The sequence below is a fragment of the Urocitellus parryii genome, chromosome 7, assembly GCF_045843805.1.
Source record: "Urocitellus parryii isolate mUroPar1 chromosome 7, mUroPar1.hap1, whole genome shotgun sequence".
Classification (NCBI taxonomy): domain Eukaryota; kingdom Metazoa; phylum Chordata; class Mammalia; order Rodentia; family Sciuridae; genus Urocitellus; species Urocitellus parryii.
Genome location: NC_135537.1, coordinates 63528841 through 63547011, shown reverse-complemented (window position 1 = coordinate 63547011; position 18171 = coordinate 63528841). Strand labels below are relative to the sequence as shown.

Genomic DNA, 18171 nt, shown 5'->3' with positions numbered 1-18171 from the left:
CCAACTGGGGATGCAGCCACTTCCATTTAGGGACAACATCCAGGGCCTGGACCATCACCAAGGTCCCTGCAGGCTTGGTTACACCTGAGGTCTCCTTGCTCGGTATACTAATAGCCACCATCTTGCTGCAGAGACAGGAGAGAGCTTTTCACAGGATTGGGATTGGTAGGTTGGAAGAGGGTATGAGAGCATCTGGATCCTGGGTCACCCAGCCAACCAGCCCCACACCCACTGTGTTCCCAGGACCAACTCAGGCAGCACTTGCTGGGACCTAACATCAGCCTAGTCCCTGTCTCTGTTCCCAATCAGGCATCCACCCATCACCAGGTTGCTCAGGTTTGGCAACAACAGGGCCCTCCGGCTCCCCAATCCCAGCCTCCCAACCCTTACCCCAGCCACCAACCTGGCCCAGTGCTTGCAGGCACATGGCCAGCCCACAGCTCTCGATGCCTGGTCCTGATCTGCCTGATACAGAACAGCTGTCCGCAGCAGGTACACAGGTCTGGAGAGAGTGGGTCCTGATTGGGAAATGGAAAGGGCTGGGGCAAGAGGGATACAGTTTAGAGACTAAATTAGAGACCAGGAATTAATAGGGTCCACAGGGGATGTAAGGGGCTAAGACCAGGCTCCCACATCATACAAGTAGACACCAAAGGAGATTCCTGGGGTAGAGTCTTCCAACAGGGGCCCACAATTGCTGTACCCCACCTCCAGGAGTTCCACCTCCAGGACTAACCCACTCACCCTAATAACCTCATCATCCTGAGAGTAGATATACCAGCAAACTCCAGACCACCCCATCTATCAGATGAGAAGGGAAGCTGGGAGGATACTAAACTCCAACAGAAACAATGGTTCAATTTTCCTTTGAGATATTTTTTTTCTCCCCCCCCCACCCCGCCCACATCCCCAACATTCGTGAAACCAACTAATTTTCATGCTTCAGGCTACTGAGAACTGGGATGTCTGAGTAGTATATTATGGTTTTGTTGTATATTATTTTATTTTTACATTTTTTTGTTTCTTTTTCTTTTTTAATTTGCTTTATTTATTTATTTATTTATTTATTTATTTATTTATTTTACTGTCCCTCTATATTTTTGCCCATTTGTCTGTCTCCCTGGAATCTCTTTCTCCCTTTTCTCCTACTAACAGCCAATTTATTTTGATTCCTCTTTCACACTTTCTGTGATCTAATACCTCTACATTCTCACCTCTTACCTCAGTAACATCTCATCTTACACTCCGCCCCCTGTAGTCTCTTTGTCCACCATTAGAAACTGTGGACCCTTTTGCAAACCTACTGTTTATATTGTAGACAATAATCAAACACATCACTTCTGGTTTTTTTTGTGACAAAACTATAAATGTCTTAATAGGAGCTATTTTGGTTTAAAGCTGCATATTGTTTGTATTGGGTGTTGTTAATATTGATCTCTCCCTTAAAGGCAAGGTATTAGAAACCTGCAGGGATACTATGAGTGTATAAGGTAGAAACTGTAAAACCTATCCTTGATGAACATAGATGCAAAAATCCTCAATTAAATTCTGGCAAATCACATACAAGAACATATTAAAAAGATAGTACACCATGACCAAGTGGGGTTCATCCCAGGGATGCAGGGTTGGTTCAACATAGAGAAATTACCCTACGTACATGAATGATTGCACAAATGGTGTGACTCTGCATCATGTACAATCAGATAAATAAAAGGTTGTGCTCCATTTGTGTACAATGAGTCGAAATGCATTCGGCTACCATGTATAACTAATTAGAACCAATGAAAAATTAATTTTTTTAAAAAAGAGTAACTATTAGAAAAATGAGACCTAAGCCTTTTGAGTCTCAAAGAAATATCAGCTCATGCTTTTCATTCAGTTGGAGGAACTATATTTATATTTATATACTGTATTTCGAATCCAATCTGCAATTACTCACCTGTTCTCATTCTATCATCCAGCACAATGTTACCTAGAAGCTCAGGGCAGGATATAATTGATGGAGAATAAGCCGTTCCTTCCAGTGCCCTTTTACGGGTGCATGAAAAATAACACCCTAGTAACCACCCAAATAAATGTTGGGAGTGATGTTTACCATGTTACAGCAAACTTGGAATGCTTCAAGTAGCAAAGGAATGAGAAGGTTTAGTAAGTTTGGATCCTTTCAAAGGCCAGAGTTAGCCTAACATCTGTGAGCTTTTTGTTTGGGGCAAAACTCCTAAATTCTCCAGTTATGTGAAGCTCCTTTCTTTGCCAATGGCCCCCACTGAGGTCATAAACTCACAGAGCCACAGACGATGGAATTCAAGAATATGGAGAGACTGACATGAACCAGGCCTCTGACCCTGGCTGCTCATGGGCTGGTTCCTGACTCCATTACTGTTGCCATAGAAACAGCCATCGGATCAGCAAATATAAGTTTTGAGTTCTTTTCACTTTGTTTTCCTTTCTTCCTCCTTGAAGATAAACACTAGGCTTTGCTAATGAGAGGAATTGCGCTTGCCACTGAGATTTGGGGTGCTTTCAGAAGTTCTGTATTCTCTGAGTAGAAACAGCATGGCAACCCTCTCCACACACTGGCCCGCTCCACGGAACGGCTATCCATCCTTATCTGGAATAAGGTGTTCACCACCTCGGGATCAACAATCATCTTCCAAGTCACTTACAGCAGTCAAATAACCTTTATGACTGCAAACGTTGCTGGGTATTCATGATGGTCTCTATCAAACTGAGATGAATGTGTTCCATAATGTCTGTTTTTATTACATTAGTCCAGGAAGATGAAATCAAAAGGACTACTTTCAACAAAAATGTCCTGTGTCGACAGTTCAATACTCTTTCTACAGGCCCTGGTGATTGCCCTTATTGTACGCTGGATAAAGGCTAAACGTGCAGCTACCTGCTAGTTTGACAAGGCCGTTCTCACACCAGCAGGTTGTGGGGCTTTTTTTTTTTTTTTTCCTTCACAGCAGCCCTCTAATTCCACCAAACCCACTGGATTAACAAAAACCTGAAAGTAAAATAGCACAAAATGATATCCCTGCATGAGCTACTATTATCCTTTGCAACCTACAATTACACAGGTTCAATCTAAATGCCCCACAGCATTATTTCATTAATTCAAGCCATTGCAGAACTGGTAAATATTTTCTCTTTCGGGGTTTTTCTATTCTTCTTCTTTTTTCAGCAGAGAAGGATGAAGCAGGCAAAGGCCACCCAGACAATCATCATGTGGAGTCAACTGCACAGAGTCAAGAGGACAGAGAAGGGCGGGGCCGGCTCAGAGATGGGGATGAGAGCGGACAAAGTCAATTTGGAGAAAAAAGATCAAAAAGTGAGAGAGCAGTGATGATTAACATGAAGCTCTCAGAGTGGCACATGAGCTGTCTATCGCCTGCAAATGGCCCCAGTTATCCCTAAAGCACAGAGTGTACCACTGAACACACAGCCACTTGACATGCACAGAGGCTGGGGACTCGCAGCTAATTGAAAGCCCAATATTTGAGATGTCCTTAGGTCTCTAAGGCAAGCCCTTTAAAGAGATTTCTCCCATAACAGAATCCTTGGACCAATATAGATACACAGTGTGTAGTTAATTGATTTTGTAAGTGCATGGAGAGGGAGAGCCCTAACATTCTCAGGTAGTCCCAAATCTTCCTTTTGAAAATAGCTTTTCAGGTTGGGAAACAGGAGTCAGGAGAGGATGTGGAGCTTGGGCAAAGGGTACAGGTGAACAGGTGCATATTGGTGGACAGCTCAGTGTTGGGAGGAGGTGAGCAGAACCCAGGGTGCATCAGCATGAGGGTGAAGAGGAGGTTTGGAAAGAGGGACCTCGATTCCAGCAGCAGCTCTGCCTCCACCTCACTGTGACTGGGGTTAAGTTATGTAAGTCCCATAAGCCACCATTACCTCATCTATAGGAAGGAAATTAAAACAGCACCTACCTCATAGAGTTCTTGGGAGAATTTAATGCAATGATGCAGATAAAGTGCTTAACACGTTGTTTGGCAGGTTTGGGATGTGAATGACATTTATAGTATTATTGGAAGCTTTTTTGCCCCTCCCCCCAGTATTGGGGATTAATCCTAGGGCCTCGCATAGGCTAGGCAAGCACTCTGCCATTGAGCTACAGCCCCAACCCTGAAGCACTGTTTTAAATCATATGATAAGACTAGACCTTATGATTCTCTTCGAGTGTGGGAAAATGGTCAAAGCCATTAATTCTTATTAGCAAATACAAGAACATGAAGTATCATATAAGAGACAGCAGATATTAGAATGGAAAGATGACCTAGGAAGAAAAGGGGTTCCTCTGGGATGATCTGTACCATGTCTTCCCTCCATGAAGAAGGTCATTTGGGGAGACAGGAAAGGAGATTTGGGGGAGAAGGAGCATAGGGTGTAGACCAAGCTGGGATTCAACCAAACAAACTGGCTGGAATATAGGTTAAGTCAGAAAGACAAAATTCTCCTCCAGGAATATGTCATTCTAAACCTCAGAGGATGAGTGGGAAGCACTGGCAGGAAGAACAGGACCCACCAGGCCTCTGGTGGCGTTGATTGGTAGCTGCAGCTCATGTACATGGCGCCATCTTGGATTGCACCCATGATCTAGCAACCAACAAAAAGGTTCAGTTCCCTCTTCAGGCACCTGGACCCTGTATTTCTGAGGCTGTGGTGTAGCTCTCAGACACCTTCCTACTCCAGGGTAACCTCATGCATCTTCCAGAGTCCTCCCTGGGGTAAGCCTACCCCTCCAGGGGATGGAGAAACAACTCTTGCTGGCTAGTCAAGGGCAGAGGATGGCTGCACACTCTGTGGCTCTTGGCTCTCCTGCCCTTGCTGGCTGCTGAGGAGGGAAAACAGCTGCATCCCAGAAAACAATTCCACTCCACAAACAATGTGGTGCCCCGACTAGTCATAATGAGGTCTGGTTCAAATGTTGGCACACACACAACATATTAATTAAAATAACGTGCATGATAAATAATATTGGGATCCAAAGCACAGAACTCCTCTAAAATCACAGTTGGTAATTATGCGAGCGCCTGCTAACACACACTTAGAATTCCAGTGTTGCTTACATGACAAAATTAGTCTCAGGGAGGTGACCTTGAGAGGTCGTCTTGTGTGAGCCTCCTCCTGCTTCTGAACCGAACAACGTCTAAGCAACCCTGGAAGAAGAGTATGCATCCTAACATTCAAGCCCTGAGGGAAGAAATTTCTAATGAGACCACAATGATTTAATTTAATCATTATTATTTGAGTTCCAGCTAGTATAGAGCTCTCTGCTTGATTTGGGATAAAAGATTTGAGGGACTGGGAGAGATTTGCCATAGTTAATGTCTTCAAGAAGTAAGTAACTGGTTAACATCTGTCCCACACAGGAAGTCCTTCTGTATAGCTCATCTAAATTTTTCATGTTAAAAACTCATTGCCACTTGCTTAGTCCTTGATGGGGGACCTCACAGGATTCTAGTTGTAAGGCTTTTATGGCTGTTATCACCCCAAGGGCTACTGGTAGGCTGACAGTAGGAAAGTGTCCCTAGTACAGTACTTCTACTCACCACTGGGATCTTGACCTAAGGATTCCCTCCAATTCCAACACAGTGAGGCAATCATGCACCACCTATTTTACTTAGGAACTTTTAAATTATTGCCAAATTTGACATTTATTGGCCCAGTTAGTACTGAAACCTAACAGGGAAAGGGCAAGACCCCATTATCTGGCTTCCAAAATCATTTTCCATTTGTGACTCAGTCAACATATCAGCAGCTCGGGTAAGTGTATTTTAATTTCATTCCCTCAACATTAACCCACGTACCACACCAGTGACCACAACTTTGGTGTCCCAGCTCCTAAATTCTATTAGCGTTCAGAAAGCCTCTTGGTTTCCACATAATGTTCCATCAGTGCAGAGAAATTAATTAAATTAAAATTATTTTTTATTGTGATTTAATTAGCTTGATTTAATTACTTTGTTCACTGACTGAGCATTCTGTTGTTACGGCCAGACCCTCGCTCTCATTCGTGGCATGAATGTTCCCATAGAATTACACATTTTCTCTGTTCAGTCACTGGAGCGGGCTGGTGGAGTTCGCCAGAAACTCACGATTTATCACAATCAGCATCATCACAAATTATAGGAAGCATCCAGCAATATGATAACTTCTAAATGAAGTGTCTGAAAGCAGGTCACACCACCAGCCTCGGCTGTTAATCCGTCATATTTCATAGTCAACCTGACACCCTGTCCAATTTGCCATGCCTGCCTTAACCGCTTGCTGCCTCCTACAGAGGCAGGGCGCGAGAGGACCCGCGCCTGCGCGGACCACCGTCCTTGCAAACACCCTGCCAGCTTGGCCCTCCTCGGCCTTCAGGTCGCCACGCGCTCTTCCTTTGCTACTGAGACTGGGGTCTTGTGCCTGAGGTCCACAACTTAAAATTCAGCATTTTCTCCAATTTTACAAACGTAGGCAACCACAGAGCCATCTCCATAACTTAGTCACCAGGGGACACCAAATATTTTCCAGTGATTCTGTAAGAATCTGGGAATACTGTCTACCCTCGCAACGACTTCAAAACAAGGGGGAAGCTGAGACTTCTATCGATGGCACATGGTCTCCACCTCCTTTCAAAGGCCCCTCCATCTTTCCTGGGTTGGCTCAGGCCAAGTCACAGCAACCTGTTGTGAAGTGCTCTGATGTCTTTCAAAAAATAAAATCATCTCTAACTTCTCTGTATTTGAAATGCAGAACTACACTCCTAGCCTTTCTGTTTTATATTCAGACAGTGTCTCTTTCCGTTGCTCAGGCTGCCCTTGAACTTGCAATCCTCCTGCCTCAGCCTCCCAAGCAGCTGTGTTTACCACCATACACCACCATACCCAGCTTGAAATGCCTTGTCTTGATTAATGTGCTCAAAGCTGCACCACTTTGTTTCTTTGTGTTCTAACAAGTATATTTCAGCGTCTTTGGCTGTCCGCATAATTCTGTGGATCTTATTGTACAATTTAACATCGTCTGAGAAGGGATCTCTAGGCTTCACCAGACTGCCCTAACAACAGCGCCCAGGCTCTTCATCTCTGTTATTTTCCTGTGGCTGCTATAACAGACAACACAATTCTGATGGTTTCAAACAACAGACCTTTCTTCTCTCACGGTTCTGGAGGTCAAAAATTCCATATCAGCATCACCAGGCCAAAATCAAAGTCTCATCAGGCCACCCTCCTGGGGCTCTAGAGGAGGATCCATTCCTCCCCACCTCTTTGCTTGTGGCCCTATCACTCCATCTACACCACCTTCTTGACACACCTCCCCTCTTCTCTGTGTCATCTCCCTCTCCCTCTCCAAGGACAAGCACCCCTTCTCCAAATCCTTAACTTAGACACATCTGCAAAGATCCTTTTTTTCAAATCAGGTAATATTTATAGGTTCCAGGGATTAGGAACCTTTGAACCTGATGTGTTTGGGCCACCGTTCAGCCCACAGCAGTCCCTATGCTTAATTTTATTTATTTATTTACTTATTTACTTAATTTTTTTTAGTACTGGGGCACTTAATCTCTGAGCCACATCTCTACCCCTTTTTTGCATTTTATTTAGAGACAGGATCTGAGTTGCGTAGGGCCTCTTGTTTGAGTCAGATTTTTTAATGCTCTGACCAAAGGAACCGACCATGATAGAGGAAGAAGAGTTTATTTAAGGGCTTACAGTTTCAGAGGTCTTAGTCCATAGACTAAGCTCCATTCCTCAAGGCTCAAAGTAAGACTGAACACATGGCAGGAGAAGGTGGCAGAGGGAAACAGCTCACATCACGATGATCAGGAAGCAGAGAGAGAGTCCACTCACCAGATACAAATATGTACCCCAAAGCCAGGCCCTAAATCCCTCCTCCAGCCACGCTCCACCACTTCAGTTACCACTCAGTTAATCCCTATCAAGGGATTAATTCACTGATTGGGTTAAGGCTCTCACAACCCAATCATTTCTTTTCTCAATCTTCTTGCGTTGTCTCACACTTGAGCTTTTGGGGGACAGCACATCTAAATCATAACACCTCTCTAAGTTGCTGAGGCTGGCTTTGAACTCACAATCCTCCTACCTCAGTCTCCCGATGCTTAATTTTTAATTGACGGTTCAATTCTGACCTTGAGATTATAAAATAGATGAAATGATTTCAAGGATGTGAAGAAGCAGGCAACAAATTAAAATAGATGCCCATACCAAGGCCCATTAAAAAAAAAATCTCACCTCAAGTTACTTTGGGGTTACATTGATGCACCCATTGTAAGTTGTAAAATGGCAAATGGAAAGTACACAAAGTACTCCTGATCTACTAATCCTCAGGGTTTAGCCACCAGGCACCCCGCAGAACTCCGGCTGCTTCCCTTTGTGACGGGCAGCTGCCGCTCACTATGACCACTCAGCATTGGGGCAGAGGGTCATGCTGCGTATGTCCAGAGGAAGATCAAAAGTCAAAATCAGAAGTATGGTTTCTACTAAATCCCTTTCACAGAATTATAAGATGTGTCCGCTGAAAACTAAAAAATAAATATTAAAAAATTCTCTCTCTCTCTCTTTAAAAAAAATCATAAGTCAAATCATCATAAATTGAGGACCATCTATCATTAGTTAAGAGTCAAAGGTTAGAGAAAAGGGAAGCCTTTAACAGCTAAGCTTTCACCAAGGCCAAGGACAGGAACCTGGCCTGTTTCCTCACCTCTGGAGAAAGAAAGCACACACTTTGCAAACTGGCACTGGAACACGCACAGTGCTTGGCCCTGAAGATCTCACAGGGCTCCAGTGAGGAGTTCCAATTCTCCTTTTCCCATCCTGCCCCAAGGATGCTGTATTTGGGTCTTCTGCAAAGTGTTCAATGAGAACGTAAGTTACTGACCAGACACGGAAAAGGGCAGAGATTATGTCTTTAATTAAGAAGAAAAAGTATTAATCTCAATATGAGATGGTCAGGCTACTGATCACGACAAAATCCTCACAGTCTGGTGTGGCAGACTAGAGTTTTACTTCCAAGAAGAATTCTACAGTAACCTTGTCTGGACATCAACAAAATAGTCCCTGGGTTGACCCATGATAGCCTGAGAGTGTAGCTGGCTTCTTGCACCAGCCATGCCTCTTATTGGTGATGTCATTCACAAAACCTGGTCTTTCTAAGTACCAGTTTCCTCCCCGAGGTAGATATAATATGTGGACTCTTTAAGGTAGAAAGAACTCACTCTAATATTTCTGTGTGCAGATTTGAGAATATGACACGGCACACAAAAGGACTCTCCATGAATATTTGTTTAGTTGAACTGAACGTCTCCCTAACCTGACTTAGACTCAAAGTGGGGCCTGGGAGGGCTACCTCTGGAGAGGATCCAAAACACCTGACACAGATGGAAGGTTTCTATATTGTGCAGATGTTGCTCTTGCACTAAATCATGTCTCAACATCTCTTCCAACCATGTGATATTTTCATCTGTCTTAAAATGAGTATCAGGGAGTACACATCTGCACTGGAAGTGAGACTGCTTCTTACTCACTTTACTCACTTATGTTATTTATGCTCGTCGATTCAGAAGATGTAACCATAGTGCATTTCATAAGCTTGGAAGGAACCTTTGGGATTATCTAGTTTAACCCTGTGATGACTTGGATATGGTTTGAGTGAGTCCCCCAAGGGTTCATTGTTCCCAGTGTGGCAGTGTGAGGAGGTGGTGGACCTTGAAAAGGTGGAGCCTAGCAGGAGCTCCTTAGATCAATAAGGGCACTGACCTTGGGAAAGAGTATGGGATCACAGTCTCTTGGATTTTCTGTTTGCTTTATGTAATCTTTCCCTCTCAAACATGCTCTCAACATTGTAGTACCAATCCACCATGAGCCAAGATGATGCTGGCACCATGCTGTGAAACCTCCAAATCTGTGTACTAATTCAACCTTTTTTCTCTGTAAAGTTAACCCGTCTTTGGTATTTTATTACAGTAACAAAAGACTGACTAATATAAACATCTTCCCTTTACAGATATGAAAACATTTGTCCAATGTTACACGGCTTGCTAATACAAAGAACCCAGGCAGCTAGGACTCACTTTTACTGATTTCTAGTCTACTAATCTCTCCATTGTACTATGTTCTTTCTTTAACTCAAGTCTGCACTTGGGCTTGTAAAAGTGACTCAGTGCACTACCTCATGGCTAAGTTTCCTAAGTTATCACAGTCTAGTGTATATAAATGATTCCCTTTGTGATAATTCATAAATAAAAAACATTAGAAGGTGCTCTGAAAAAAATGTAGAATGTTTTGGGTAGTGCTTGGTTTTATAGTATTTTAATTTCTTTTTTTTTCTTTGTATTTTTAAAGTTATTTTCTTAGTGATTATTTTGGGGATTACAATTAATATCTCAAATGGGGCTGGGATTGTGGCTCAGCAGTAGAGTGCTCGCCTAGCACGGGCGAGACCCAGGTTCGATTCTCAGCACCACATAAAAATAAAGGCATTGTGTTGTGTCCATCTACAAAAAAAAAAAAAAAAAAAAAAAGATTCTCTCTCTCTCTCTCTCTCTCACTCTTTCTCTTTAAAAAAAAACATCTTAAATGTATGGCAAACTAGGGAGAATAATTTCAGCCTAGTTTCAATAATATAAAAACCCTCTACTTATATATATCTCGTTTTCTTCCTCTTTATATAGTTATTGTCACCAATTATACCTTCCTATATTACATGCCCATTCACATAGACTTAGAATAATTTGGTACATTTGCCTATCAAATCATACAGGAAAAAAAGTGAACTTACATACCAAACCAAAAGTACCGTGATACTGGATTTTATATTCATATATTTAGTTGCTTTTACCAATGGTCTTTATTTCTCCTTATAGCTTCAATTCATTACCTTTGCATCTGGGATGGAAAAACTAACTGTGACATTTCTTGCAGAGTAGGACTGCTGGTGATGAATTCCCTCAGCTTTTACTTACAATTTCTCCTTCATTCTTAAAAGTTGGGTTTTGCCATTCTTAGCGTGTCTTAATCTTTCAGGGCTTTATGTCAGCCCACTGCCCTTCAGCATCTATGGTTTCTGAAAAGCAATCAGTTGTTAATCTTATGGCGGAGCCTTGGTAAGGAGTAGTAACTTGTCTTTTTCATTGCTTTCAAAATTCTCTTTGAGTTTCAAAAAATTTGGCTGTAATATGTCTCCACGTGGACCTCTTTGACTTCATCCTCCTTGGAGTTCATTAGGCTTTCTGAATATGTATGATCATGTCCTCAAATTTGGCAATTATTTATTCAATTTTTTTTCTTCCTCTTCTGTGATTCCTACAATGCGGATATTCATATTCTTATACTATTCTACAAACCCATCATGCTCTGTCCATTTTTCATCTTTTTTTTTCTTTCGGTTCCTCATATTGGATTATTACAATTGTCTCACCTTCCAGTTCATCAGTCATACACTTTGCCTGCTCAGATCTGCCACTGAATCCCTACAGGGAGTTTTCTTTTTCAGTTTTTTTTTTTTTTTTTTTTTCACTTTCCAGCTCTTCTGCTTGGCTGATTTTTATAATTTCTCTCTCTGTTGATTTTTCCCATTTTGCTCATCCATGGTGTTACTGATTTCTTTTAGTTCTCTGTCCATGGTTTCTTCTAGCACATTGAACATATTTAAGACAGTAAATTAAACATCTTCATCTTTCAATGTCCAGAATTTCTCAGGGAAACTCTTTCTACCTAGGAAGGAGTCACATTTCCTGTTTCTCTGTGTATATGTTGTTTTTTCTGTTGCCGTTGAAAAATAGACATTTTGAGTATCATGATAGGGTGACTCTGGAGATTCCATTCTCCCATACCTGATTGCTAAATCTTGCTTGTTGATGTTTCAAAATTAACTTTTAAGAAGTACTTTTATAATGTGTAGTCACTGGAGCTTCTGTTCCTATCTCAGAAGTCAGCTTCTGACAAGACCGAGATTTTCATACATGTCTGCCTTCCAAAGGGATTGGGGCTGGAGGAAAAATGGCCCTGTTTATTTTTAAAGAACATATTTCTCCCCAGCATTTCTTCAATGGGGGGGAGGGTCTTGACTTTCTCATGGTCTTTCATAAGGGATTAAACAACCCAGTGATTTTTGTTGGCCACCCTTAAGTTACACATATTCTAAAAATAACTATAGGCGGCAAGAAATATATAAAAATGCTATAAACATGATCTGGAAAATATCTTGGAACTCCAAGAGTCTAGTTGGAGGCTCAGAATTTGAGGGACAAAAGTGATGTCACTGCATTAGGTGCATCTCTCCAGGCAGTGAGAGAGGAAGCTAGTTCTCAGCATCAAGGGATGTTTGATCAAGAGAAAAACTGGGTTGGAGGACAAAGAAGCCCCTGACCTTCCTGTACTTATTGCAGGCATTCTTCCCTTAGCACTTGGCTTCCTGCTGGCTCGTGATACTCATTTTGTGGTCCTGTTTAGTCATTTAACTTGCATATCACTTACCTTCTGCTGGGACTTGTGTTCTTTGCTCCAGCATAATTAGGTCCTATCTTAAACATTATAATTAAGCTGAAGGAGGAGGAAGGAAAGAGAGGAAGACAGAATAAGGAAGGGCATATCTGTTTCCAATTATCATAAATTGTGGCTAAAAACAAACAAAAAAAATTATTCTCTCATAGTTCTGGAAACCACAAGTCCAAATTCAAGGTAGAAACAGAACCATGTTCCCTCCGAAGGCTCCAAATCCTTCCTTGCTTCTCCCATCTTCAAGTGGCTCCAGGTATACCTTGTCCAACTTCAAATGGCATTTTCTCCTTTTTTCTGTCTCTCAATTCCAGTCTCTTATAAGAATACCAATCACTGGATGTAGGAAAAACCCAAAACCAGGGTAACTCATCTCAAAACCCTGTAGTAGTATGTGCAAAACCCAATAGTAGTACCCCCTTGTCCATGCAGAATACATTGCAAATCTCCCTAGTAGGTGCCTGTAACTGCAGATAGTACCAAACCCAATATATGTACACACTATGGACGACATGCACATACTTATAAAGTTTAATTTACAAATCAGACACAATAAGACATTAATTAATAACATTAAATAATAATAATATTAATAACATTAAATAATAATAAGAGAACAATCATAACAATAAGGTATAATAAAAGTTATGTGTGACCTCTCTTTCTAAAAGCATGTACTGTTAGTCAACTCTCTTGTCATGATGTGAGATAATACAATGCCTGTTATGAGATGAAAGGAGGTAAATGACGTAGACATTGTGACGTAGTGTTAGGCTACACTGTAAGGGTAACTTGAACATAAGTGCTACAGTACAACCACAATCAATTTGATAATTCAGAATGCTATTAAGGGACTATTGGATGATTAACATACACAGGGTTGATACACTGAACAAATGACTCACATCTGGGGCAGGGTGGAGTTAAAAGAGGGAGAGATTTCTTTGAGCTCAGTATAGTTTTAATTTACATTTCTCTAATTGCTAGAGATGCTGAGCATTTTTTCATATATCCTCATACTTCTTCTGTGAAGTTCCTTTACTAATTGAGTTATCCTAATTGACGAGAAAAGTGGATACCTTCTAATTTTTTCTGATTAATCTCTATTCTGCTTTACAGAGTGGTTGCACAAATTTGCAGTCCCACCAGCAATATATGAGTGTACCTTCTTCCTCACATTCTCACCAACATTTCTTGTTACTTGTATTCTTGATAATTGCCATACTGACTGGAGTGGCGTGGAATCTCAGTATAGTTTTAAATTACATTTCTCTAATTGTTAGAGATGCTGAACATTTTTTCATATATTTTCATACTTCTTCTGTGAAGTTCCTTTACTCACTTATTGATGGGTTATTTGGTGTGGTTTTTTTTTGGGGGGGGGAATTGAGTTTTTTGAGTTCTTTGGATATTAATGCTGTATCTGAAATGCAGGTGGCAAAGATTTTCTCCTATTCTGCAGGCTCTCTTTTCAAGTTTTTGATTGTTTCCTTTACTATGAAGAAGCTTTTTAGAATGTTACCATCCTATTTACTGATTCTTTATTTTACTTCTTGTGTTTTGGGAGTCTTGTTGAAGAATATGCTAGAGACCTCTCTCTCTCTCTCTCTCTCTCTCTCTCTCTCTCTCTCTCTCTCTTTAAGTAGTAGTAGTAGTAGTAGATGGACACAATACCTTTATTTTAGTTATTCTTTTTTTTTTTTTTTTTTTTTTTTTTTTGTAGCACTGAGGATCAAACCCAGTTCCTCACACGTGCTGGGCAAGCACTCTACTACTGAACCACAACCCCAGCCCCCATGATAGAGACTTCTTTTGCTTTTAGTTAGGTGTGAGGTCTTTGCACAAACTTTATTTTTTTTAAAAAATAAAACTTCTTCAAAGACTTACTCCACCTGCCCATCAATCCTGAGTTATACTGCAGATGATCTCTTGGGAGAATTCGCATGAAATACGGATAACCTATCATAAGGGAACATTCAGTGAGCTGATGAAATTGTGATGGACCTAGAGGTGAGCATTTGAATTCCTGGAACTCACTTGTAGGCCCCTCTCAGTTCCCTTCCTGGAAAGTCCCCTGAAGTTTCTTACTGTTAAAAAAAAAAATGGTGTTTTAGATTCATGGTCAAGGTCAGGCAGCCAACAAAAAGAAAACCATTATTCTCTATCTTGAGAGTTTCTCCTTTATTTCACGTTACTTTTCCCCTCTTCTAATTCTCCCTCCCCCCCCCCTTATAAAAAACATTCACATTCACAGGCATGTGATTTTGTCCTGCATCAATGGATGAGGTAGACATCATTGTTACTATTTTGCAGAGAGAAACAGCATCCCAAAGAAGTAACATAAGGTTACACAAATATCCGACTATGGAGCTGAGGACACGGGGTTAAATCCTGTGCTCTTCCCTCTTCCTTGATGTCTTCCTTTTTCCTTTTAATGTTTCCTTTGCCTCCTTTTCCCCAATTCCCAGGACACTCACAGGTTCAGGATCCATAGTTCTCAGCTCACTCAATTCCAAAGCTACCCGGGGAGTTTGTATGAAAGCTGGTGGCTGAGCACTGGCCCAGCCAATCAAATCAAAGCTTCTGGTCTGTAGCCTGGCCACTGGCATTTCGTCAACACACCCCCTGCAACCAGGATTGAGTGTCCCTACTACAGGTGTTTCCTCTCTTCTATTCCATAGAAAATAAAATGTCCATTCTTTTCAACACAATCAAATTTTTGGAGCATTTCTTTGTAGACCTGATTCAAATCAAGAAGAAAATGACCGATGAGACTTAAAAGATGGTAATTTGAGCTTGTTTCAGGCTCCTCCCTTCCCAAAATCTCAATGAAATGATATTAATAGAGTTATCCTAAGTGGTGAGAAAAGTCGATACCATTAATGTAAATGAAGGGGAAAATGGTCTCCATGGGCGAGGAACTTGGAGGGAGGCTGTGTGAATCATGGCGGAAAAGACAGATCAAAGTACTGACAAACCACCATTCAACAGCAACAAAGAAAGCCCCTGTGGGAAGTAAGTGGGTGGAATCCTGCCCAGAGATCTGGGAAGTTCTCAGACTTGAACTGGAAGAGAATGGGACTGTGGCAAGTGAGAGCCATGCCTCACAGAACTGCCAGCTGCCCAGGAGGGACTTAGGGAGACCTGAGGTGCCCCTATCAGCACCTGCCCACAAAGGCTTATAAGGAACTGTTTTGAAAAGCAGTGAACCCCTGAGAAAAGAAACTGCCCTCCAAACCAACTTCTCCCAGATGAATGGACACCCAAGAAAGGAAGATAAAACCATCCACTAAATAAAAAAATTTACCCTTTGGAACTAAGATAATAGGAACCAACACTATTACTGACAAAATCATCTTAAGTCTCCAAAGTGAATGAATTTAGATCCCCTTCTGAATAATAAAAAAAAAAATCCACAAAACATGAAAAAAATAGGACATAAAAAGAAAGAAAATGATTTGAGGACTCAGGGAAAATGTTTATTTATTTATTTTAAAAATAAGTCTGTGTTATGAAGGCTGGCCTGGAACTTCTGAGCTCTTTCTGCCTCAGCCTCTTGAGTACCTGGGTCTACAGGTGCATGAAAGATTGGCTGAGCACAATCTTTCATTTGAATTTTCAACAATGTTGCATGGACATTATAAAGAACAGCTATAAAAAGGAAACAAAGTTGATAAATATTCCCATTCAATGAAAATCATGCTCACTAAAAGTTCCTTTAAATCAATTTTAATTTGAGAGTGCAGCAGATTAAAGTTTCCAAGGATGACATTCTCTAAAGCTACATGATCATTTGCAATGTGGCCTTCCTCTTCCATCCAGTAGATGATAGAAGTCTCTACCATGGTTGAGCACTTGCCTAGCTGATATGGGGTCCTGGGTTCCATCTCCTGTACTTCTATCTTTTCATATCCTTGAATCTGAGGGACAAGGCAAGAGAACTGTGCCAATTCTAAGCACTAGCAGCTCCGGCTTCATGCCCACTGGGAGTTGGCAACATGTAAATAATGTGACCACACAGAGACCTCCATGCTATGAGAGGCCCTAGAGGGTAAAACACCTTGGAAAAAGACAGAGACAGAGACAGAGATGGAAAGAGACAGAGAGGCCAAGGAGCTCCAGCCATGCAGGGAATAAACCACATAGAAATGAACCCTCAGTTCAAGCTGCACCAACTGAGGCCATGTAACCGAACACACCACCCAACCAAGCTTGCCAAAAGCCTGATATTAAAGATCAAGAGCATCCTAGTTGGCATACCTTATATACAAACAGAGATATGATAAATGGTGGTATAAAGGTGTATTAAGAATTGTATGCAAAAAAAATAAGAGAGCTCATGTATAATGGCATAATTTGGCATGAACATACTTTACATACAGAGTTACAAAAAACTGTGCTGTGAATGGATACTTATGAATGTAATGCATTCCACTATTGTTAATGTATGTAAGAAATAAATTTTTAAAAAAGAGAGAGAAAAAAATCAGAAGCAAAATAAAATGGTTGTCTCAAACCATGAAGTTTGTTAATGCAGAAATAGATACTGGCAGAGGCAGCCAAGAGCAGGCTGGGGTGCCCTATGAAAACAAGGGCTAGTGAATGTCCACATGTTAAATGTTGAAATCCCAAGCCCTCAAGTCAACTCCCAGGAGTCAGGCAGCCAAGATTTTACTGCCAGACTGACCAAATCTCTTCTGGGAAATCTGACCAGCTCTCCAGGAAATACCTAAAGCAACTAACTCACTTGAGGATTTTCCCCACAGCACCCTGCTGTTAGAAGCTCAACCGCACGCAACTAAACAGGCACAAACAACCCCAGAATTCTATCCATCTAGAGAATCCTTTATCATAAAGAGATATCAAACACACAGAAGAAATGGAATTGGGAAGAAACAGAGGGTATGTAAGGAAAAAAAAAACATTATAGTTCTTGAAGAAGGAGATATAGAAAATACATATCCATAAAACAAGAGCCAGATGCAATTAAAAAGGATAGTCAATGAGGAAAAAAAGAGCTTTGAGAAATCAAAAATATGATATATAAATTAATAAATCAGCAGAAGAGTTGGAAAAAAATTAAACTTTTTAGAAAGAAGAGCAAAAGACGTAAATGGAAAATAAAAGAGAAAAGATATGACAATTTGAGACCTGTAGAGATCAATAACTATTTCATGCAAATGAAAAGAGAAGAAATGGAAAAAAATGGAGGGTAGGAAATCACCAATGAAGTAAGTCAAGGAAATTTCCCGAAATTGAAGGGTGTGGCCCACACCAAGACACATCATCATGAAAGTTTGCTGCGATGGTGAAAAAAAAAAAAAAAAAAGGTGATTCTACAAGGAGACAGAGAGCAATACCTGCAAGAGAAACGGTGTATACAAAGGATAACAAATCAAACGACTTAGAGCTTCAACAGCAACACAAAAAGTTGGAAGACAATGGCACAGTGGCTTCCAATTTCTGAGAAATTATTTCCATACAGGACTCACCTACCCAGACAAACTACATCAAGGGTGTATAGAGAATTTTCAAATGTAAGAGGTTGCAAAAAAATTACCTCCCACACACTTTTCTTAGGAAACTACTGGAAAGGGTGTTTCATTAAACAAAAAGGGAAAAGTCATGAGGTTCAGTAAACAGGCATGAACAGAGT

General features: G+C 41.1%; 1 pseudogene; it reads left to right on the top strand.

The window, feature by feature from the left end:
• The first annotated feature begins 425 nt into the window (after positions 1–425).
• LOC113184183 (heterogeneous nuclear ribonucleoprotein F-like) overlaps positions 426–18171 on the top strand; it is a 35493-nt pseudogene continuing 17747 nt past the window's right edge.